Source organism: Anolis carolinensis, chromosome 2 (genome assembly GCF_035594765.1).
Source record: "Anolis carolinensis isolate JA03-04 chromosome 2, rAnoCar3.1.pri, whole genome shotgun sequence".
Classification (NCBI taxonomy): domain Eukaryota; kingdom Metazoa; phylum Chordata; class Lepidosauria; order Squamata; family Dactyloidae; genus Anolis; species Anolis carolinensis.
The window spans coordinates 116,135,964-116,161,270 of record NC_085842.1 but is presented as its reverse complement, the minus strand read 5'-3'; the positions used below and the strand labels follow the sequence as shown (position 1 = coordinate 116,161,270).

Below are 25,307 nucleotides of genomic sequence, written 5' to 3'. Positions count from 1 at the left end.
ATCACAGAATATGCATGATCAAAGACTGGCATAGCCAAATATTTAAGTAACTGAAACTGTATGAAAGACAGAGTAAGTATTATGACAGTTTACATGTCACCTTGAAAACATGAATAACTAAAACTTTGAGTGGGCAAATTCTTATTCAGGTCTCATATGTAATTAGGTAACCCCTGAGATGCTCAGTCAAGGCCTTTTCAATTATTCTGCAACTTATGGGATGCTGTTGGGTGATAACAAACAGGTGTGAAATGATCACCTCCATATGACTAGAGAGGAAAAACTGTTAAGATTTAAATACATGTTGAAAACATACTTGTTTTTGTTATGATTTTGTTAAGGAAAATTCCCAAAATACAGCAGAGTATCCAAAAATACAAAAATAGTATATTTATAGTTGAGCATTTAGCTCACAGCAAACAGAGCATGAAGTGTTGTGGCTGGAAAAGAATTTAGATCTTAGGAGGCAAAGATCCAGAGTTCTATTTTTAAAATTACAAAAGGTTTATTTACAAAGATAATAACAAAATTTCTTGATAGTAAAGAACTGAGTCTGAGCTTCTGTCTAACTCCATCTCTCTAGGGTTTAAAAGAGAGGGAAAAAATCTCTGAGCATTACATCTCTCCTGACACACACATGCAGAGAGAGATCTCAAAACACACAACACACACTAAGATGTAAAAGTCAATGTCAAAGACAGAAGTCATGCACCTGCAAAGAATCCATTCTACACAACCAATGAGAATGAGAGCAGAAACAAAGAGAGAAGAAATCGATACATTCCAACAGTCATTCCGGAGTCGGGGGGGGGGGGGGGGATTTCCTCAGCCTATTCTAAGCTAACTACTCCTCATTGAGGACTGCAAACTAGGGCAGTGTGGAATTGAATTCCAACAGTTTTGACACACTTGCCCATGTTGCCCAAAAGATTAGGGCCCCTTCTACAGTGCCCCTGTAACCCAGGATTATATCCCAAATTATCTGGCAATGGAGACTCTTATAATCCAGTTTAAAGCAGATAATCTGGGATCAGATCCTGAGATATAGGACAGTGTGGAAGGGGCCTAAGAGTGCTTCATTTTTGTATCAGTTATTGAGACTGTAATTTTTTTTTGTATTTATGAATTGTTCTTAGATTGAATTACACTGAGAGATTGTATTATAGCATATAATACAAATAATTTTTTTACTCCTTTAATTAGGATTGTGGAAATATGACTGTAGAATAAGATGTATACATCTTAAAATATTGTACAGTTCTTGCAATTCAGCTAGTTTAGTTTCTTTTTAGGGGGGAATAGCATGTGGTTCTTAAATGACATACCTACATATTTGTTGCTGCGTGCCTCCAAGTCATTTTTTTCAGGACATTCAGGTCTCTGCAGAATTTGTTCAGAGAAGGTTTGCCTTTACCTTCCTCTGAGGTTAAGAGAGAGTGACTTTTCCAAGGTCACCCATTAGGTATCCATGGCCATGCAGGGATTCAAGCCCCAGTGTACTTATGCCCCAGGCTAACACTCAAACTGCTAAACTACGCTGACTGTCATGTAATTTATTGGATTTCTTTTTTTCCTGGAAACTCCAAGAACTGGCAGCCAGTGGTTCACGGACTGTCCCTGGACTGTGGATTATCACTTTGAGTAGCACTACACCCTCCAGTTGTACTTCCCAGCACATGCATTCTTCAAGAAGCATAGAACTTTTGCCCTGCCTGTGTTGATGCAGCAATGCTTTTGCACTGTTTGTGAATCAAACAGCTCAGGATGTGAAGTTCAGTTAGCACCGAGCATGACCACAGTAACATTAATGTAACATCACCTCTTTGAGGAACATATGCTGATGACTGCTTATTTCCAGGTTCTGAGGGAAAAATCAGGGTTTCAGGAGAATCCTTTGCAAACATGGTCTTCCTGTCATAGGAGTAAATGTGCACTTGATGGATATGGAAGTTAGCATTTTATTGGGTAAGTGAAATAGCTTCAGGGTTTGTCAAGTGTGCATTAATGCTCTTCACCTGTGTGACATCACCCAAAGCTGTTCTATTGGTTGGTGAACACCTCCGGCTGTGAATCGTAGAAGCTCTAGATAGACGAAAAGAGGAATGGTTCCCCAGCTTCTCTTAGCTACTACTTGGCTGTTCTCTATTCTATTTACATGATAATTTCTTTCTTAGCAGCTCTCCTCATCACCATGTAGCTTTATAATTTGTTGACCTGGAGCCAACATTTTTCTTTACCCAGGTAACTTCCTCTGTTAATTTCAGAAGGGTTTTGGATGTGGAATTAGGAGGGTGGAGCCAATTGGTCCTGTAAGGTCTTTTGGTTCCTTAATATTGGAATTCAGAGGAAGGCCAACCCCTTCGTAAAAGGCTGCGGGAGGTAAGCATACAGGAAAGGCCTTTTCCTTCCTTTTTCATTCTGTCTGTAGGACGGATGTTAGTTTCTTAGTCATTTAATTAGTTTGCATGTATAACAAACACATTATTCATCCTGCTTTGGATATGCATTTGCTTAGCTTCATCAAGATTTGTGGTCAAACTTTCAAAGAACAACTTCCTATGTTTGTTTTCATTCTTAAGCAAGTCAAACCTGCGATAAAGTTTGCAACATGGGATACCTGCATATACATGAAAGGGAAGGCTTCTGAAATCAGGTCACATTTATAATGCAGCATAGTGGTTAAGAGCTCAGACTATGAAGGAGGATATTTCCACTTTGAATGTCTTTTCTTCCATGAATTTCAAGCTACTCTCTTTCTACTCAACCCACCCCACCATTGTATGTGCAGTTACATATCATAGTATGGGGTCTTGCAATCACGTTCTAAGAATTGCAACTAGGGGATGCAGGAAATCATAGTAGTTTTGACTTAAATGACACAGCTAATGCCAGTTGGAAGGGGGAGTGTAAGCATCAACCTCAGTTCATAGCTGTGTTTAAACCTTCTTCCCTGAGGCTGAGATATGGGTATCACTGGAGGGACAGGAGCAAACCACTCTCCTTCCCAGTGATCTTGGAAACTGGAGAGCAGCATCTTCCCCAACATACCATGTGATAACTCCCCTGAGCACAGTGAACCTACATACGGTATAACATGATGTATCTGTTCCAGGAAACTCTGTGTAATACGATTTTCATGTAATTTGGTTCCCTGTTTTTCTACCTGAAATTAATTATATCTGGGGCTTTAGGGATAATAATAATAATAATAATAATAATAATAATAATAATAATAATAATAATAATAATAATACTTTATTTTTGTATCTCGCTACTATCTCCCCGAAGGGACTTGGGGAAAAGTATACTATAGAGTTGCTCTGTAAGACCTAGAAAATGTCTAGAGACATATTCTCTCTAGGTCTGTAGCACAATTTTGTAGTCAACTTTTGATGGAACTTCCAGTGGAAATGGCCCAAGAATTATGCTGGAGGCCTAGAGAGAAAACTTCTAAGCCAGCAGTTCCCAGCCTGTGGTCCATGGACCACCAGTAGTCCCCAAGCACTAACATATGGTCTGTGGCCTCACCGTTACTACACTTTTGCAATGAGAAACCCTCTTATAATACCAAGGCAATGAGGATGTTGGGAGGGGAGAAGCTGATTACCCACGGAAGGAGCGACATCAAGCCTCCTGACTGCTGCTGCTCTCCCTCCTCCTTCCCCCTGAGCGGAACTGTTCCATGTGGTGCCTGCAAGTGGGGGGTGCCTTGGTGTCTTCATTTTTAGGCCTGTTCCTGGGGTTATTTGAGGCGCTGATTTAGAAAATTGCATTGGGTAGACCATATCCATTCTAGATAATTAAATATAGTTTTCTGTGGGTGAGCAGATGACAACTACTGGATGGCATATATTCTGTATCAGAAACTAGAGCTGATGTGGTCTATCTGATGCAGTTTTCTGAATACTCACCCCAAATAGCTAAATTGAATCTAAAGTTGACTAAAAACTGATTCATAACTCTTTTGATACTCGTGTTGGAGAGTGGTCCCTGGTCAGAGTGGTCCTTGGTCAAAAAAGGGTTGGGAACCACTATAAGCATTGTTATGTCCTTCAGAGTGAATCCATGATATTCCAAACTCTTCCTGTATAAATGAAATTGCATTCAGCAAATTTCTGTAATAAGTGAGCCTCCTGTATTCTTCACATGGTAAATGACCCAATTACAGAATGTTGTCTCATGCTCTGCTGAGGACCATATGTTTGGGTGGACCTAAGCAAAGCAACGTCATGGCAGATGAACTTATTGTTGGCTACCAATCCATAACAGTACACAAAACCTGAAGTTTGCTGCTTGGAAGTATAATTGTGTCACTTTCCTCCAGCAGCTATAAAAGTGCCACTTTGTTCATTTATCCACTTGTATTAGAATTTAGTTGTGTATATGATTACACAAAGATACACAGAGTTCTGGTGCACAGAAATGGTATTTCAGTAATGTTCCCGATTTACTTTCTCTTCAGTTACATTTGTTGTTTCAAACAGGAAAGAGCATTTTCATGTGAGCTATTGGAGAATGCTAGGATCACAATGGTAGGATCATATGGATGGACTGCAACTGATATTAAAATTATTTGCATTTTTAAAACCTAGAAGAAAATATTGTTTTTCTTTTGTGATGTTAGGATTACACAGTTTTTATAACAATAGTCAAAAGGAATTTGGTTGTGACTTATTCATCCAAAGAGCATTGAGCTTGGAAAATGGTTTATTCTTTTGAATCTTAGCCCCACAGTCTAGAAAGTCTAGAAAGTCATTGTAAAGAAATGTGGAAAATAAAATGGATATTTTAAGATCATGAATAATCCAAAGGGTTCTCGGTTATGATAACAAATGTTTGTGATTTTTTTGGTGGTGGTGGTGGGGAGTTACACTACTGCTGTGGGTACTCCCAGTGGGAAGGATGTTAATTTAGTCTAGTCTCTACCATCTTTGTGTGGGTTGACATAACTATTTGTTTTTTTAGTAGCTACTGATAAAAATAATCTAGATTTTAAAAATATTTAAATTGAGGTGCTAGAATGTCAAGACAGTTTCTCCTGGAATGGCTGGAGATGTCCAAGAGATAAAGCATGTTTGCAAGGCAGAACTGATTGGTCTGTGAGGTGCACAAATTAAATATTCATACTGGAATTCTAGAAGAAGCAAGAACTGAGTTCTCGCCCCTTGTCTAATACAGCACTGATTCTTTATTATTGTGGTAAGAGTGCTGATGGCTTGGTCCAATCTGGAGAGTTTCTCGTTTTTCACAACAGAGAGGATCTCATGAATTTGAAAAAGCAGTTTGAATACAAAATAAATGACAATACAAGCAGTCCCCGAGTTACAAACATCCGACTTCTAAATGAATCATAGTTAAGAATGGGGTGAGACAACAGAGTCAGAGGAATCTGTCCTTAGGAAGGGAGATTAACTCCTGAAAGAGTTATCATGGAGGAAAAGGTGTCTGCACTGAACCATTATCACCAATCCTTGTTTCCACAACAAGCCAAATTTTTCAAAATCCAATTATCACAGGGATAGAAAGGGTGGTGAAATCTTCTGAACAGGGGTACAGATAGCAAAACAAACACCACAGGGGGTTAACTCTTCCCTATGCTGTGTGTGTGTGTGTGGAGCGACTTGAGAAACTGCAAGTCGCTTCTGGGGTGAGAGAATTGGCCATCTATAAGGACGTTGCCCAGCGGATGCCCAGATGTTTTACCATCCTGTAGAAGGCTTCTCTCATGTCCCTGCATGGGAAGCTGGATCTGATAGATGGGAGCTCACCCCGCTCCCCAGATTCAAACTGCCGATCTTTCGGTCAGCAGACTTGCCGACTTAACCCATTGTGCCACTGAGGCTCTGGTGCTATCTAAATGCTATCCAAAGCTCATCTTTCTGTCTGTCTGTCTGCCTGTCTGTCTGGCGTTACATTTAAAAATGCACCTGTTTTGGTTTACAAACAAATTCAACTTAAGAACAAGCCTACAGAACCTATCTTGTTTTGTAAAATGGGGACTACCTGTCTGCCATTGTGATTTAAGAGGCTTTGGCTTTCAGTGGGTGAAACATTATTAAGTTTCATAAAGTTCAGGGAGGAGGAACCTGTGGTCTTCCCTGACGTTGGAGCTTAGCCTTTGCGAAGTTATTAGGCTTAGTAAAGCAAATATCAGGCAGGTACAAATTGAACAAAGGTATGTTTTAATTAGTTTTATTTTGTGTAATTTGAAATCATTTCTATAATAGAACATAGTGATCTTGCTCATTCTTTCATATTGTTTCTGGTTGTTCTAACTATTTAGGAAGTGAATCCTGTTGGCTTTTAAAAGAACAATACAGTATACCATGGCCATTGTTTCTGAGCAGTGATCCAGGGAAATGCTGAGACTTAATGGCTATTTGCTTCTCAGCCTGTTTGATGTTAGATGCAATTAAAAGTTCTGCTTTCTTAAATGTTTGGTAGGATTGCTTGGACTTAATTTAGTGTGTAGTGCAGTGATTTAAGAATCACATTTTTTGGCATTAGTATAGTAATATACGTTTTAAAGAAGTATCTTGTATTTTATACAGGATAGCACCTGCATTTCCTTTGTGGATATTTATGGAGCATTTTCTTGAGTTGAACATTCAAAATTCTTGGTTTCTCTCTTTATGTTTTGTGAGGCTACACATCATAACTTTCATTTTTTCCCCATAAAGTAGGATTTTTGACAGGCCCCCAGCCTACCAATAAGTCAGTTTAAATGATACACAAAAATAATATTTATATTAAAAGTATTTTAAAACAGTGGATTTACATGAAAATTACAATAATACCATACCAAAATTGCATTTTTCAGTATTTCAGTATAATCAACTTGCTTAGCTAAATAATTATGATGTACACAATTTCTAGATGATTAAGTCACTCTTGACTAGTTGTGCTTCTTTGCCATTTTTTTTAATGAATTTTCCTGTCGGCTGAATGATCTTGCAGCTGAAGAAACAGTAACAGCTACTATACAAAACCATTTAATTATAAAAGGTATTGGCAAATATACCTTGTAGTGTTTTATTGCAAATTGTATTCAGGAGTCTCATGGGCTTCTTTCTATGCAGAAAATTGTCTTATGAATACTTTTAAGAGGAAGACTTTTCTACAGTATGTCTTTTGACAGATTTATTCGATATATCGTCCATGAGATTACAAAGAGTTGGAAGTGAATGAACGAATGAACAACAAAATTTACATTTTTGCTGTTTTTGTGATTGATTTTTCTTTTTAGATGTATTGAAACAGGCACATGTTGTTCATCAGCATAAATAACGGTGTGAATGGTGATAAATCATAAAGTTTAAACAAAACATTAGAATAATGAGAAAATAATGTAATGTACCTAATAAAATAATTTCAGTTGGATGGACAAAACATACTTGAAAGAGACATGTCAATCCACCCCTTCTCTTATTGGGGCCATGACATCATGAGCTGCTATAAATAACAAAGTGTAGAAGTCAAATATTATACAGTAGAGTCTCACTTATCCAACACTCGCTTATCCAACGTTCTGGATTATCCAACGCATTTTTGTAGTCAATGTTTTCAATACATCGTGATATTTTGGTGCTAAATTGGTAAATACAGTAATTACTACATAGCATTAATGTGTAATGAACTACTTTTTCTGTCAAATCTGTTGTATAACATGATGTTTTGGTGCTTAATTTGTAAAATCATAACCTAATTTGATGTTTAATAGGCTTTTCCTTAATCCCTCCTTATTATCCAACATATTCGCTTATCCAACGTTCTGCCAGCCCGTTTATGTTGGATAAGCGAGACTCTACTGTAGTTAGTCTTTCATTGGTGTACTAGTTGCACTTTTTACAGGGTTTGCAATGCTTGAGATGAAGCAAGGTAGGCAAAATCTCCCAAATCTGAGCAATCAGTTTCTTCAGTGACTTTCATCTTTCTTGACTACCATATCCATGACCTTCTGCTTCCCAGTTTAGTTGTGCCAGTTCAGCAACTAAAGAGGTTTCCAACCTATTTACCTGTCTTCTGAGAACTAGAGAAATGACTTGGGAAAACACAAGGAACTTTCTGCACCCCTTGTCTTTTCCATTCTATCATATATCTATTGACAATGTCTTTTTGATTACATTATTATGTTAATTAGTTATTGAGATGCATAGATAGCTTCAGAGCTTCACAGAGCTTTAATTTGCCATTTGGAGTTTTTTTAATGCATCATTTACTTTGTTTGGAAGGAACATTCATAGAGTCATAATGTAAGAACAGAAAATATTCAATCACCACCCCCTCCTCTCATGCATATGGCACAATGTATGGCCATTCATTCATCATCACCCTCGCCCCCCATCTCAGCCTACACAAAACTAACTACACTACACTGGAAGCAGGTGCATTGCACAAAGATATTTGCAGACCAATAATACTGCATGACTCAGCACCTTTGTTTTGAGCCAGAAGCTGACAAGACTGCATTTCCTTCTGTAGCAATGTTTGTATTCTGTTATTGTTGCTACTTCTAAATATCAACACACTGATGATATTTATACAGATATGCCAACTAGCTCACTGCATTTCTTGACAGAGCTTGTTCCGATAATCCCAGCAGTGATGTAGAAAATAGCTAAAGCTCTTTTCTGTATGGCTCCACATTATTGAGTCTCTTCAGGACCTCCATAAACTTGATGTGAAAACATGTACCAGTTGCATGGTACGGCTACTACATGGTGTTCTACGTCATACTTTCCCAGGAATATTGCTCCAGAGATGGCAGATGATTAAACAACCTTCTCACTTAGTTCATGATGATGATGATTCAAAATCTTAATGTTAGCTTTCTCCAGTAATTGTTGTACTGTTGGGTCATGCTCGGGTGCTTGCACACCAGATTTGGCTGTGTATGGATGTTCAGAAAACTGCTGGTTCAAATATACTTGTTAATTTGTTACCATCAAGTGAATTTTGACTTGTCTTTATGGCAACCTGATGAATGAGAGGCTCCCAAATCAATCTATCATTAATAGTCTGGCTCAGGTCTTGCCGACTCAAGGCCATGGCCCCCTTGACGGAGTATTTTATCTGTAATTTGGTCTTCTTCTTTTCCTATTGCCTTTTACCTTACCAAACATTGTTGTTTTTTTAATGAGCCAGGTTTTCTCATGTTATGGCTTTTAAGGAGACTTCAGGTTTGTTTTACTCTAGAGCAGTAGTTCTCAACCTGGGGTCCCAAATGTTTTTGGCCTACAACTCCCAGAAATTCTAGCTAGTTTACCAGCTGTTAGGATTTCTTGGAGTTGAAGGCCAAAAACATCTGGGGACCCCAGGTTGAGAGCCACTACTTTAGGGCCTATTTATGGATTTTTAGCAGTGTACTGTATCTATCGAAAAACTCCTCAGCATCACTTTTCAAATGAGTTTCTTCCTATCAACTTTCTTCACTGTCCAGCTACCACAACCATGAATAGAAATGAGAAATGGGAAATCATAATTTCAGTGCTCAATGATATATTTTTATACTTCATGATTTTGTATAGTTTCTTCTTTCTAAGTTCTAGTGTTCCCCTGTTTTGTCTGCAGTCCCCATTCTGATTAATGATGACTGGGAAAATCTTGAATTATTTCAGTGTCTTCAGCATCTACTTTGAAGACTTGTAAATCATTTGTATTCATTGTTTTTATTTATTTAATGTTCAACTGTACAACTGTTTTTGCACATTCCTTCCTTGACTTTCTTTAGTAAGCATTCTAAATGTGCTATTTCCTCATAGTAATATGGTATCATCTACATATCTTCTATTGTTAATGTTCCTTCCTCCAATTTTCATGCCACTTTTTTCCAACCTAGCAGTTTAAAAACATGCAAATGTGAGTAGATCAATAGGTACTGCTCCGGTGGGAAGGTAACAGCACTCCATGCAGTCATGCTAGTCACATGACCTTGGAGGCGTCTACGGACAAAGCCGGCTCTTTGGCTTAGAAATGGAGATGAATACCAACTCCCAGAGTCGGACACACCAAGACTTAATGTCAGGGGAAAGCTTTTACCTTTATCTAGATAAGCAAAGAATGGGTAGCTGAGCATTAATCTTGTCCCATGATCTTGTTGACTAGCAATTCTTGTTCTCATTTATCATTGCTCTGTGAGAATGCAGTCTCTTTCACCTAGTTGCTGTGCTGTTCTTTGCTTATTTTGGGTCAAACTACTTATGACTTCATATGTTGGCAAATATGGGAATGATTTTCTGAATGTCAAAAAGTAGGAATGGACTCTCCAACAGTATCAGGACTTTGGGTGGTTTCAGAAACAAATGAAGAAAGTAATTTAAAAACCAATTCTTTATTATGACTCATATAAAAATAATATTGTTCTGTTAATTTGCTTTTTTCATCCATTAGGTGCCATGTTTATCAATATTTTGTGTCTCATCTGAGGGTGTTGATCTATTAAAAACCTGTCATATATGTGTGGGACGGGAAACTATGCAGTGGCCTTTAATGAGTAGCCTGAATAAATTCTATTGAATAACTTTCTTTCTCCTCATCATTTGGCACAGAAGTCTGCATTTTAGTAGATTCATCAGTGAAATTCTCCTTGTTTCTCTCTCCCCCCCCCCCCCCCTGCACACATCAACTTTGAGAACGTGTGGAGTGTAGGTGGCAAAGGAATTTTTATGTCTCTTCAGTGACTCACCAGAATGAATCACTTGTATATGGAGAAAAGGCAACATTAGGAGGCTGCCATTAAGTAGAGCATTGCGCTCTGATGCCAAGACTGAGTGGCAGATTCACAGTGCCAGCTGCCCTTTCATTGCTGACAGCTGCCAATCTTACCTCCTTGCACATCCACCTGTGTGGGGGAAAGTATGCCTTAATGAGTAGGTCGTGAGTTATGCTGCCATGCTTGTGAATAAGAGGAGCTGGTGTATGGCCTTCAGAGACACGATGTTGAATGGATGCGGTATTTCATGAAAATTTAACAAGCTGTGATGCTGACTATTGGCCTTTCTCAGACCTGGACAATCTGTTCTTCGCCATAGGCAATTCATCTCATAGAATCTTCATCTCATACAATTCTTTCTTTCTCTGCTTCATTCAAAAGCTTTAATTTGACTGTTAGTTGCCTCATCTTAGGGATAGTAACTTAGTGATTAATTATATCATGTATTGCTTATAAATGGTGAAAAAAATAGATTTGTCCCTCTTACACATATGATGAGAAGCATGCATTTATCTCAGTGATTAGATTAGCACCTCTATAACTTTTGATATGAAAAGTGATATACACTCCTCTACCACCTCATGCTGCAGTTCACACTAGTATAAATCTTTTGTTTTTTGTGTGAGTTACTCTTCTGCACATTCCTTCTGACTGCAAAGAAATAAAACTCCAGGGCAGTAATCATACTGCAATGCAATGAAGACCTTCTAGAGAGCTTCTGCAAGCTTCAGTCACTTCTTATGTGATCAGACTGTTCCAGAGAAGTAGTGTGTTTGTGTGGGCTCAGGGAATGTTGATCAGGTGGAAGCAGCCCTAGGTAGCAACAAGGCACAATCTGTTATGGGCAGCTGCAATGGGTTTAGGGATACCAAAGCCCCATTTTTTTTTATTTCTTGTAGCTTGGAAGTCCTGGACTCAAGTTTTAGAATTGTACCAGAATATGGCAATCCTATGAATAAGAACCCTCCAAGACCCCTGGCCATCAATTGCCTTGCCCAGATTTTGCGAACTCAAAGCCAAGGCTTCCTTGATTGAATCAGTCTTACTGTAGTGCAATCTCCCTCTCTTCTTACTCCCTTCCACTCTGCTAAGCATTATCATCTTTTTCAGTAAGTTGTTTTACCTTATTGTTATAGTTCAGCCTGTGATTGTGTCTGATGTCAATGATGTCCATGGGGATGATTGGTTTTCTGGGCCTGTGTCTGATGGCAGAGGGAATGATGTTTTCCCTGACCTGGCTGAAAGGTCTGACTCTGAGAGGCCTGAAGTTTCTCTTGAACAGAGAGTTTCTCCTGTGGATGATCAAGGTCAAATTCTTGGAAGAAGCCCACAATAGTCTTTCTCTGAGAATCTGTCTTCTGAGGATGAATTGTCAGGTGCAGAATTTAATGAGTTTGAAGATAGAAGACAAGACTTTTGTAAATTAAGGAAGAGTTCCCAGGTTCGTCGAAGGTCAGCCCGTCTACAGGGGGAAAAGGGAGAACAAATCCTTATTTGGTTGTAAAGTAAAATGGAATGTGTTCTTTTCATTGCATGAGACAGGAAAGGCTTTATAAGAGACAAGGAAATGGTTTTAGATCAGTTTGGTCAAGGTTGAATTCTCATGACAGTCTTGTTTCCAAGTCTTGTTTCCAGTGGATTTCTAGCTTCATGATTCCAGGATTTCCAAGTTCTTGTTTTAGGTTTTGGATCTCTATGCTATCTTGTTCTTTTGGATTTTTCAACCTTATTTATTGTGTTTATCTTTGTACCTTAAAGTTCATGGACTATTTGCTACCTATTGAAGATCGTGTTTTTTGGACTTTACTGTTTCCATAATTTTTACTGTTTGCATCATTTTTATTGCCTGGCTGTCTTCAATAAACTGCTTGCTAATTATACTCAACTGGTGTGGTGTTTAAGGTCAGAGATGTTTCTCCTCTGGGATAAAGGTAAAGGTAAAGGTTTTACCCTGACGTTAAGTCCAGTCATGTCTGACTCTGGGGGTTGGTGCTCATCTCCATTTCTAAGCTAAAGAGCCAGCATTGTCCGTAGACACCTCCAAGGTCATGTGGCTGGCATGACTGCATGGAGCGCCGTTACCTTCCCGCCAGAGCTAGGTTGTCAGTAACTGGAGCTAATAGCGGCCGCTCACGCCGCTCCCGGGGATTGAACCTGGGACCTTTTGGTCTCCAGCTCTGGGATACAACACTTATTATATGTCCAAAGCACAACTGCCACAATTTAATCCTCTTGGCTTCTAGTGAGACTTCAGGACTGATTTGTTCTAACATCCATGTACTTGTTATTTTAGCAATCCATGGTACCTGTAGAACTCTCTGCCAGGGTTACATATCAGAAATGTTTTTTTCTCGCTGTTAACTTGCTTCACTGTCCAGCTTTCACAAGTGTACATAAAAATTGGAAATACTATAGTGTGGATGACATTTTTATACCATTTATCATTCCAACTACCATAATTCCTTAAAGGGGCCCCTGGTGGTGGCACAGTGTCTTAAAGTGCTGAGCTGCTGAAATTGCAGACCGAAAGGTTCCAGGTTCAAATCCTGGGAGCGAAATGAGCGCCCGCTGTTAGCCCCAGCTCCTGCCAACCTAGCAGTTCGAAAACATGCAAATGTGAGTAGATCAATAGGTACCACTCCGGCGGGAAGGTAACAGCGTTCCATGCAGTCATGCTGGCCACATGACCTTGGAAGTGTCTACGGACAACACCAGCTCTTCGGCTTAGAAATGGAGATGAGCACCAACCCCCAGAGTCAGAAATGACTGGACTTAACGTCAGGGGAAAACCTTTACCTTTAATTCCTTAAAGCTGGTTGTTCTGCTGAGTGCTGATGGGAATGACAGACCAAACAAAAATTTGGAGTACAGTAGTTACCTTCCCCAGTTTAGTATGGTGTTTGAATGTTGCTTTTTGGATTTCAAGTGTTTGTTTTTGTATTTTTGGTAATCCCTGTAGCTACAGTGCAATAGTAGAGGAAAATATGTCCAGCTTTCCTATGGCAAATAATGGTAAATAAAAACATGATTGTTCTTGAGATCTAGAACACCTGTATTGTGAGAGGAAAGAAGCATTGCTTAGTACTGCATATTCTCTGTGTCAGAGTGACTGCAAAGAGCAGTGTTGTTCACTAAGGTAAGTTTGTATGTGTGTGAAATGGGGCATACATTTTTCAAGGTGCAGCTATTATGTAGCAGCAATTCCTGCATTCCTCTATCTAAAACAGTAGTTCTCAACTTGTGGGTCTCCAGGTGTTTTGACCTACAACTCCCAGAAATTCCAGCCATTTTACCAGATGTTATGATTTCTGAGAGTTGAATGCCAAAACATCTGGGGACCCACAGATTGAGAACCACTGAATTCTAAAAAGGTCAATATGGGTGCATTAGACTGCAGAAGGAAATGCATTTTAAACATGTGGGTCTTTCAGGCAGCTTCCCATATGAAACAGTAGTGCAAGAAACATGATAAGACACAAAGAACTGACAAACCTTTCAAAATTGTTCATCATACAAATAGCTAAATATAGGTGTGTGTGCGCGTGTGTATATATCTATATATATAAAAGGATAAAAAAAATTCGGCCTAGGACAAAACAACAAAACTACACATCCCAGAAAAACTAAACTTGGCAACACAACCCCTCATCCATGCCTCTACGTTCATACAACAAAAAGAAAAGAAAAATAAAGTCCTAATTACAGGGAGATGAATAATTGTTTTTTATCCAGTTGCTGCCACTTAGAAGGCTAAACTCTGCCCACTTGGTCTCCTAGCAACCTACTCAGCCCAGGGGACAGGCACAGTTAGGCTTCACTTAGGCCTCTTCCACACTGCCTATAAGATACAGATTATCTGATTTTAACTGGATTATATGGCAGTGTACACTCAAGGTTCTTCCACACAGCTATATTACCCATTTATAATCTTATATTATCTGCTTTATAATGAACTGGATTATCTTGAGTCCACACTACCAGATAATTCACTTCAGTGTGCATTTTATACAGCTGTGTAAAAGGGGCCTCATATAATCCAGTTCTAAGCAGATAATATAAGATTATAAATATACAGTAGAGTCTCACTTATCCAACATAAACAAGCCGGCAGAATGTTGGATAAGTGAATATGTTGGATAATAAGGGATTCAGGAAAAGCCGATTAAACATCAAATTAGGTAATGATTATACAAATTACGCACCAAAACATCATGTTATACAACAAATTTGACAGAAAAAGTAGTTCAATGCTCAGTAATGCTATGTTGTAATTACCATATTTACAAATTTAGCACCAAAATATAACAATGAATTTAAAACATTGACTACAAAAATATTGACTACTAAAAGGCAGACTGCGTTGGATAATCCAGAACACTGTATAAGCGAATGTTGGATAAGTGAGATTCTACTGTAATATGAAATAATTACTGTGGTAATCCAGTCCAACCCATTTCTGCCATGGAGGACACAATCCAAGCACACCCAACAGATGGCCACCCACCCTCTCAATAATAATAATAATAATAATAATAATAATAATATCATACAATCATAAGGTTAGGCAACATCCCTAAGGTTCATCCAGTTCAACTTCCTTCTACCATACAGGACGACACAAACCAAGCACTCCTGACAGATGGCCATCCAAGATCTGCACAGTAATAATACAAATCAAATCATAGAATCAGACAGTTAGGAGAGACCCCTAAAGGCCATCCAGCCCAACCCAACTCTGCCATTGGATGATACAATCCAAGCACTCCCAACAGATGCCCAGCCAGCCTCTCAATAATAATAATAAGAAGAATAAGAATATCATACAATCCTAAGGTTAGCAGATACCCCTAAGGATCATCCAGTTCAACTTCCTTATATCATGCAGGAGGACACAATCCAAGCACTCCTGACAGATGGCCGTCCAGCCTCTACATAATAATGATGAAGAAGATGATGATGATGATGATGATGATAATAATAATCAGGACCTCAAGACTGAACTTCAAAGACTCTGGCAGAAACCAGTGCAGGTGGTCCCGGTGGTGATGGGCACACTGGGTGCCGTGCCAAAAGATCTCAGCCGGCATTTGGAAACAATAGACATTTACAAAATCACCATCTGCCAACTGCAAAAGGCCACCCTACTGGGATCTGCACACATCATCAGAAAATACATCACACAGTCCTAGACACTTGGGAAGTGTTCGACTTGTGGTTTTGCGAAACGAAATCCAGCATATCTATCTTGTTTGCTGTACCATAGAACGTCGTTGTGTTGATAATAATAATAATAATAGCATAGAATCCAAGAGTTTGGAGAGACCCCTAAGGGCCATCCAGCCCAACCCTTTCTACTATGCAGCAGGACACAATCCAAGCATTCACAATACATGGACAACGTATAAATACTATACAATACTGCACAGGGACATAGACCCCCTCTACCCTCACCACTTTCACAGTACACAAACAACCAAATGCATACTAAACATAAAGACAACCATACAACAGACATCAATACCACCACTACCTCAACAAGTTCTCACCAACACCACCAGACAATGTCACAGCAACGCGTGGCTGGGCACAGCTAGTATATGAAATCTGTTTTGTTATATTAAATTGCCCTCACAAAGCATCTTTCCTTGGAGGAAGCTTATCCATAGAAAGAACCATACACCGTAAGTGATACCTACTTTGTGATTTAGGATTACAATGAAAATTCTTAAGACTTGGTTTTATTACTTTGAAAGCAGTAAACCTTAATAAAGACTTGAAAGTTGTACTCTTAAGACATAACTATTATCAAAGGTTCTGGAAACTCATATTCCAATCTGTTTTAAAGTAGTTTGGGTAGTGATTTAATCACAATTTCATAATCCAGCAGTATATTTAGCATTTTTTCATGACTTTTTGCTTTTGAAAGGAGCTATTACCACCACAAAATGAATGCATAACTATTATTTGGTCAGCTTGATAATTGGTCTATGCAGAGAATTAGATGGGAAGTGTGTCCCTGTTGGTTCTCATGGATTTTTCAGTGGCTTTTGATACCATCTGAATCACTTTTCTGGAATAGGGCTTAGAGGCACTGTTCTTCAGTGGCTCTGTTAATCCCTGGAGGGACAATCTCAGAAGGTGGTGCTGGGGGACTCCTGTTTGACTCCTTGGCCATTGGCCTGTGGGGTCCCTCAGGATTCTGTGTTGTCCCCCATGCTGTTCAACTTGTACGTGAAACTGCTGGGAGAGGGCATCCAGAGTTTTGGAATGCAGTGCCTTTTATACGCAGATGACACCCAACTCTACTATTCCTTTCCTTGTGAATTACTCTTCTGTGCATACCCTATGACTGGCAAGAAGTAAAACTCCAGAGTTTGGGGGTACTCCTCGTTTCAGCTCTAACCCTAAAGGTCCAGGTATAAGCAGTAACCAGGAATGTTTTTGCACAATTAAAACTAGTACACCAACTGTGCCTGTCCCTGAGAAGTTGAATCTAGCCATGGTGGTACATGCCTTGGTTACATCCCAGTTGGACTAGTGCAGTGCACTCCACACTGGGCTGCCTTTGAAAAGTGTTGAGGAGCAGCAGCCAGACTGTTAACTGGGGCTGGCTACAGGGAGTGTACAACTCTTCTGTTGCAACAGCTTCACTGGCTGCCAACCCATTTCAGGGCACAATTCAAAGCACTGGCTTTGACTTACAAAGCCCTTATGACCGTATTTCTTTGTATGAACCTGACAGTTATCTACAATCTACTGGGGAGGGCCTTCTCTCTGTCCCACCACCTGCTCAAGTGTTCTTGGTGGGAATACGGGAAAGGGTCAAAAGGTGGACGCTCCCAGATTGTGGAGCATTGAGTCATCACAGGGAGAAAGGTGGGGCATAAATAAAGTAAATAAATAAATTTTAATGACCTTATTTTTGTATTAAAAAACTTTTCTTATGTGTTATTAAATGCAAAAATGAAATGCAAATATATTGGCTCAACAACAGTCCATGTGAGAAAGATCTTGGAATCTTCATGGATAATAAGTTGAACATTAGGCAACAGTGTGATGCAGTAGCTAAAAAAGACAATGGGGTTCTGGGCTGCATCAAAAGGAGTATAGTATTTAGATCGAGAGAAGTCATGGTGCCTCTCTATTCTGCTTTGGTTAGACCTCACCTGGAATACTGTGTCCAATTCTGGGCACCACAGTTCAAAAGATATATTGACAAGCTGAAAAGTGTCCAGGGAAGAGCAACTAAAATGATCAGAATGGAGACCAAAATTGAATATCTTAAAGAACTGGGTATGTTTAGCCTGCAGAAGAAAAGGTTGAGAGGAGACATGATAGCCTTGTATAAATATGTGAAAGGTTATCATAAGGAAGAAGGAGCAGGCTTGTTTTCTGCTGCACTGGAGAGTAGGGCTCAGAGCAATGGCTTCAAATTACAGGAGAGGAGATTCCACCTGAACATTAGGAAGAACTTCAGCAGCGGAACTCTCTGCCTCAAAGTGTGGTGGAAGTTCCTTACTTGGAGGCTTTTAAACGGAGGCTGGGAAGCCATCTGTCAGGGGTACTTTGATTGTGCTTTTCCTGCATGACAGGGGGTTGGACTAGATGGCCCATGTGGTTTCTTCCAACTCATATTATTTTATGATTCTAATGTTAACAAAATCCATACATATATTTTCCCTTTCCTGACATTCACCAGAAATGTCAGTAATTATGATCATTTAAATGAGAAATCCTGAAGAAGCCTAAGTATCCTGAAGGCACCATATCTTAGCTGATCTTGGAATCTAGGCAGGATAAATTGTTGGATGGGGGATGCCAAGGAATACCAGATGCTGTAGGATGTATTTCAGAGGAGGGCAGTGGTATGCAATTTCTGAGTATTTCTTGCTTAAGAAAATACTATACAATTAATGGTGTTGTCATAAATTAATAGCCAACTTGAAACACAAACATGCACACTCATGGAGACAACGTTGCTTTCTTCACAGAGAAGACTCCATCCTTTTAAAAACAAAAAAACCAACAAAACCTCACAAACCCAGAAATGTTGACAACACATTTTAAAACCTTGCAATGGCTTATTTTCGTCCTCCAAGAACACACTTCCTTTTATAGTATCCACATGGTGTTATTTTTACTGCCTTCAGCCTAAAGCTATTTCCTGTTTCCAATTATTTCGTTACACTCCAAAGACCCTCTCTTTCTCTTCCAGCTTCCTTGCCAGGTTTGCCAAGGCATTATTGTCATTTCAGTGAGACGACGCCAGTGCTGAGGTTTTAATGGGCTGGGAGCAGGAAGTTGAGCTATTTCCGCTGCCTGTGAGGCCATGATGTCATGATCTGCTATGGGGCTCTTTATCATATGCTGCCATTGCTGCGGTCGACATGGAAAGAATGTAAACAGGGCTTTCCAGATGTTCCCAGGGAAGCTGCAGGTCCATAAATGGGCCAGTTTGTTCAGGAATCGTGTTAAAAATGAAGGGAATGATGAATCAAGCTCTAAGAAGTCTAACTCTGAAAATATCAAATGTTGTAACAGGCTTTATTCTGGAGGAAAAGAATGATGTTTTCTATACGTAATGAATTGTTTAAAACTGTAGCTCTGCCTTCCAGAAACTGTCATATTGAAATGCTAAAAGCTTTCTTTTATCATCTCCTGCCTTTCAGACAGCCTGCCCCCTTTTTACATCTCAAAGAAGTTCCTATGTTTGAAACCACTATTAAGCGGGGACAATATCTGTAGAAGGCCATCCTGCTATTACATTCTTGTGTCTTTTGGCTACTTTCCCACAAACTCTGTAGCTTGCAATGGAATAAAAAGATAAAGGTTTCCCCTGACATTAAGTCCAGTCATGTCTGACTCTGGGGGTTGGTGCTAATCTCCATTTCTAAGCCGAAGAGCCGGCGTTGTCCGTAGACGCCTCCAAGGTCATGTGGCCGGCATGACTGCATGGAGCGCTGTTACCTTCCCGCCGGAGTGGTGCCTATTGATCTACTCACATTGGCATGTTTTTGAACTGCTAGGTTGGCAGGAGTGCAATGGAATAAATATGTTTAAAAACAGCAGAATAAATCCCAGACATGCAAGTCCTCTTTAGATCAACAGAAGACAATTTATTTATTTCAACAATACGCTAATATCCAGTCAAGCTCAGAATGTCCTGCAACAGTTCCTAAAAGCAACCAAAAACTGGCACACTCATATTCTAGGGGAGAAGATGGGGGGGAATTAATCCACAGCCTTAAGGGCCAGCACTCTAAAGGTTCTGTTCTTATTCCACGACTTCCATTATTAACAGAAAGCAAAACAGGGTGGATAAAATTATATGGAATATGATAAAGGGAGAGGCAGCCTGCAAACCATATCTGGTAGTCCATTAGTCCCACCAGAGCTTATGGAGTCCCAGTCTCATCTTTTTTGACCAATGATAAGCAGTTCATTAACATCTGGAGATCTACAGATTCCCCAGCCCTTAGCGTGTTCAAGACTTAAAAGTGTGAGTGCCAGATCCCTACCTGAGCAGTAAATGATTTTAAAGATTGAAATCAACATGTTGAATTGGTCTTAAATACATAATAATAGCCAGCGCAGAATAAACAACAAAAGATGCCTATGTTCATGATCCCCTAAAATCATATGAAGTGATGATCAGCTCCATTTTTGTCTAGCTGGAACATCTAGGTCAGTGGTTCCCAACCTTTGGGCCTCCAGGTGTTTTGGACTTGAGCTCCCACAGTTCCTTACAGCTGGTAATAATAATAATAATAATAATAATAATAATAATAATAATAATAATAATAATATTCTTATACCCTGCCCCATCTCCCCGAAGGGACTCGGGGTGGCTTACATGGGGCCAAACCTGGTCATGACAATATAAAAACAAGCAGTAAAACAAATCAAACAACAATAAAACAAGTTATAAAAATACATACAATACATCATGATAAAATCATGAATAAAATCTGCAGGAAACTGGGCTAAAGTGCTGATATCCTCATCAGGGGGAGTGGTTATCCAAAGTGTCATAGCCATCAAAAGTGCTAGGAGAAGCATGTAAACGGGACTATTAGTGGAAAGCGACTGGTCAATCTTACTAGATCAGTTGTCAAAGGCCTGCTGGAAGAGCCATGTTTTTAGGCTCTTCCGAAAGGAGAGAAGGGTAGGGGCCTGCCTGATCTTCCTGGGGAGCGAGTTCCAGAGCCGGGGGGGGCACGACGGAGAAGGCCCTCTCCCTCGTCCCTACCAACCGCGACTGCGACGGTGGTGGGAGCGAGAGGAGGACCTCCCCCGATGAGCGAAGAGATTGTGCAGGTTCATAGGGGGAAATGCGGTCGCGAAGGTAGGTCAGTCCCAAACCGTTTAGGGCTTTGTAGGTAATAACCTGCACCTTGAATTGGGCTCGTAAAATAAACGGCAGCCAATGGAGCTCCTTAAACGGGGGAGTAGAACACACCCTGTAATTTGCTCCGGTTAAAAACCTGGCTGCCAAGCATTGTACTAGTTGCAGTTTCCGGGCCGTCTTCAAAGGCAGCCCCACATAGAGTGTGTTGCAATAATCCAGTCTAGAGGTAACTAAGGCATGGACCACCCTGGTCAGATCAGACTTCTCGAGGTACGGTCGCAGCTGGCACACAACTTTTAATTGTGCAAAGGCCCTCCCAGCCACAGCCAACACCTGGGCCTCAAGTGTCAACGCCGAGTCCAGGAGGACCCCCAAGCTGCGGACCTGCGCCTTCAGGGGGAGTGCGACTCCGTCAAGCACAGGTTGCCACCCTATGCCCCAATCGGACGTACGACTGACCTGGAGGACCTTGTTCGCCCTCATCCAGACCAATACGGCGGCCAAACATTGGTTCAGTATCCCAGAGGCTTCCTTGGATTTAGATGGAAAAGAGTAGTAGAGTTGGGCATCATCCACTTAGAGATGGAACCGAACTCCAAAACTCCGGATGATCTCACCCAACGGTTTCATGTAGATGTTAAAGAGCATGGGGGACAAAATAGAACCTTGTGGGACCCCACAGGTCAATGGCCAGGGGTCCGAGCAGGAGTCCCCCAGCTTCACCAACTGAGAGCGACCCTCCAGGAAGGACTGAAGCCACTGCAGAGCAGTACCCCCAAGGCCCATCCTGGAGAGCCGTCCCAGAAGGATACCATGGTCGATGGTATCGAAAACTGCTGAGATGTCCAAGAGAACCAGCAGGGTCACACTCCCCCTGTCCAGTTCTCTGCGGAGGTCATCCACCAAGGTGACCAAAGCCATCTCGGTACTGTAACAGGTCTGAAGCCAGACCATGAGTGGTCCAGAAAATCAGTATCTTCCAAGAATCCCTGGAGCTGAGAAGCGACCACCCGCTCCAAGACCTTGCCCAAAAAAGGAAGGTTAGAGATTGGTCTGTAATTGCTTAGGTTGGTCGAGTCCAAGGAGGCCTTCTTCAAGACTGACCTCACTATAGCTTGTTTTAGGCAAGTTGGTAATTTACCCTGCTCAAGAGATTAATTATCCTCACAAACCAATCTACTAACCCACCACTGGCCTGTTTTAAGAGCCAGGATGGACAAGGGTCAAGGGCACAGGTAGGCGCCCTCACTGCTCCAAGGATCTTGTCCACGTCATCAGGCTGTACAAGCTGAAACGAATCCCACAAGCTCAAATAGACAGATGCCTCGGTTACCTCCCCTGGCATTGCACCAAAGCCGCATCCAATTCGGAATGAATCTGAGCGACTTTGTCTGCAAAATGGTCAGCGAAATCGCTACACTGAGTTGTCGAGTTGTCGGGTGCCCCCCCAGCCTGAGGAGGGTGGAGGAGCTCCCCAACAACCCGAAACAGCTCTGAAGATCTATTTGTTGCAGACGCGATGCGGGCAGTCGAGAAAACCTTCCTGGCTGCCCGCAAGTAGCGGCTCTAGACCATGCTCGGTCAGATGGGTCACGAGTTGTCCGCCAGCAGCACTCTAATCTCCTTCTCGCGTGTTTCATCTCCGCCAGCTCCCCAGTGAACCAGGGGGCTGGGGCAACTCCACGCAGCGAGAGGGGATGTTCGGGGGCGATCATGTCTATTGCCCTGGACATCTTGCTATTATAGCGATCGACCAAGGCATCGACAGGATCGTCAGCCTCCATGACAGACAGATCCCCAAGAGACCTCAGGAATCCATCAGGATCCATAAGCCTCCTGGGGCGGACCATCTTAATGGGTCCCCCACCCCTGCGGAGGTTTGAGGGCACGGTGAGTCTTAAACTGATCAGATAATGGTCAGACCATGACAATGGAAGAATAATTTGCTCTTCCACTCTGACCAAGCTGTCGCTCTCAACAAAAACCAGGTCAAGTGTATGTCCAGCTTGATGAGTGGGACCCGATACTACTTGGGACAGTCCCATGGTCATCATGGCGGCCATGAACTCTTGAGCTGCACCTGTCAAGGTGGCCTCAGCATGAATATTGAAGTCACCCAGCACCATCAGGCGCTGGGATCCCAACACCACGCTAGAAACCACGTCTGCTAGCTCAGACAAGGAGACTGCTGGGTGGGCAGTACACCAGCAAAATCCCCAAACTGTCCCGGGTACCCACCTTCACGTGGAGACACTCAAACCCGGCGGATTGCAGAACGGCGCATCTGACCAGGGCGATGGACTGCCGAAAGACCACTGCCATCCCACCTCCCCGCCCTCCAGGCCTGGCCTGCTGATGCACCCCGAAACCCAGAGGACAAAGCTGGGTAAGACTTACCCCGCCCAGCTCATCCAACCAGGTCTCGGTGATGCAAGCCAGATCTGCCTGCTCATCCAAGATTAGGTCCTGGATAATTGATGATTTACTGCTGACGGATCTGGCATTAAGCAGCAGGACCTTCAGCCCGGAGGGGCTGCCAAAGAGGCTACCACACCTATCCTTCTCCAGGGTCACAAGAAACCTGTTGCGCTTCACCTTGGGAATCCATTGACCACACCTCTCCCTCCCCCACACGGCCTTGATGGAACTACCCCCTTCCTGGTCCCCATCCCCCCAAGGAACCTGGCTCTATTGGAGCATTAATAAGAGGGCCTAAGCTGGCTGGGATTTCTGGGAGTTGAAGTCCAAAACACCTGGAGGCCCAAAGGTTGGGAACCACTGATTTAGGTGATCTTCAACTATAGCCCCATGCAAGTCAAGTGGTCACATCTATTATAGAATTCTGGATCAGTGTCCAAGAGGGGATGAAGCCTATACAGTAAACACAGTTGGGAAAAAATGCCTTGAACTGCCAAAGCATTGGAAGGCCCCATATCTAGTCAAATCGATAATCAGAGACAAAGCAGTTCCATTCAGAGGTTTCGGATGACTTTGCCAGCATCATGTATGGTATCTGGGTTGACTTTATTTTGATTTCATCCAATTTCCCTTAGCAAATGTCAGTTGGGGACAGGTTCTGAATACTTGATCCCATGAGTAGAGAGCATATCAGTGATATCACACCCTAAGCTATATCTCATCCTTCCCAATGGCAGTGAAATGTTTTCGAATTTGCTTAGACTGACTATCCCAAACACCATATACTTTACAGTTTCTCTTTGGATGTGTTTTGGGAGGAACATTATATGAGGGGGCAGCTTTGTTTGCTTTTGTTGCCCTGCCTCAGAGTCTTGGGACTGATCTGGATGTTATTGGTAGCTTCCAGGAGTTAAATTCCTTCCTATCCATCCTGTTGCATGCATTTCATTATTTTCTTCAGCAAGAAATGCTTAGAGGTGACTTTGCCAGTTATTTCCTCTGAAATTCTTTCCAGACTTAGATCTCTAAGCTCTAAGAGTGGAAATGTGAAAAAGAGCACCCAGAGTAGTCTGACAGTGTTGCAGTGAGCTCTGTTTTGGAGAGAGGCTGTTTCTTTCTTATGGTTTTAGTGACTTTAGGATGAAAGATTGCAGGAAAAACTTTTTGTGGCGCCTTCAGAAAATAGCCCTATACTGTATCAACATAGGTCTGTATTATAGAGGTAGGGTGACCAGTCTTCGGATTCCATCTTTGTGTTAAAATGGACTGTAATGTGCATCTGTCAGAACTCTTATGTGATATTCCTTAAAATGTATTATGCTTTTGGCATAATTTCAGACATAAGTTAAATGTACCTTAAGTTCATGTAACTGCATATTTTGTTTTCCTTTTATCCCACTGGTCTTTCATTCTGTCTTTGGGGTCCTCACAGAGAGGAAATGTAGGTTATAATGCCCTCACAGTGGATACTTTTTCTCTTTTTTTGGCTTGATACTTTTCAGGACAATATATATGCCACAGTTGTTACATAAATAATAATTCCTTAAAACTGCAGTCAATCTTGCTATTTTGTTATTTTCTTTCTTTCACTCCTATTTGGCTAATTAAGATATAATTTTCACACTCTGCAAATGAGATATTGAACCTGAACCATTTTGGACTGAACAGATTTACATGTCAGAATGTTGTTTGATACAAAATCTTCCACATACTAAGCTATATCAGGGTGATAACTATGCTAGCATTTTTGTGGCTTGTAAAAAATATTATTGGTTAGTATTGAGACACCTTCATGTATACCTATACTGGTATAATAGAGGTCAAAAATAG

At 41.1% G+C, this 25,307-nt stretch overlaps 1 protein-coding gene across 2 annotated transcripts in view; it reads left to right on the top strand.

Moving 5' to 3' along the window:
• Window positions 1–25,307, top strand: part of ergic1 (endoplasmic reticulum-golgi intermediate compartment 1) — a 110,207-nt gene that overhangs the window by 15,699 nt on the left and 69,201 nt on the right. The gene's annotated exons all lie outside the window — the stretch shown is intronic.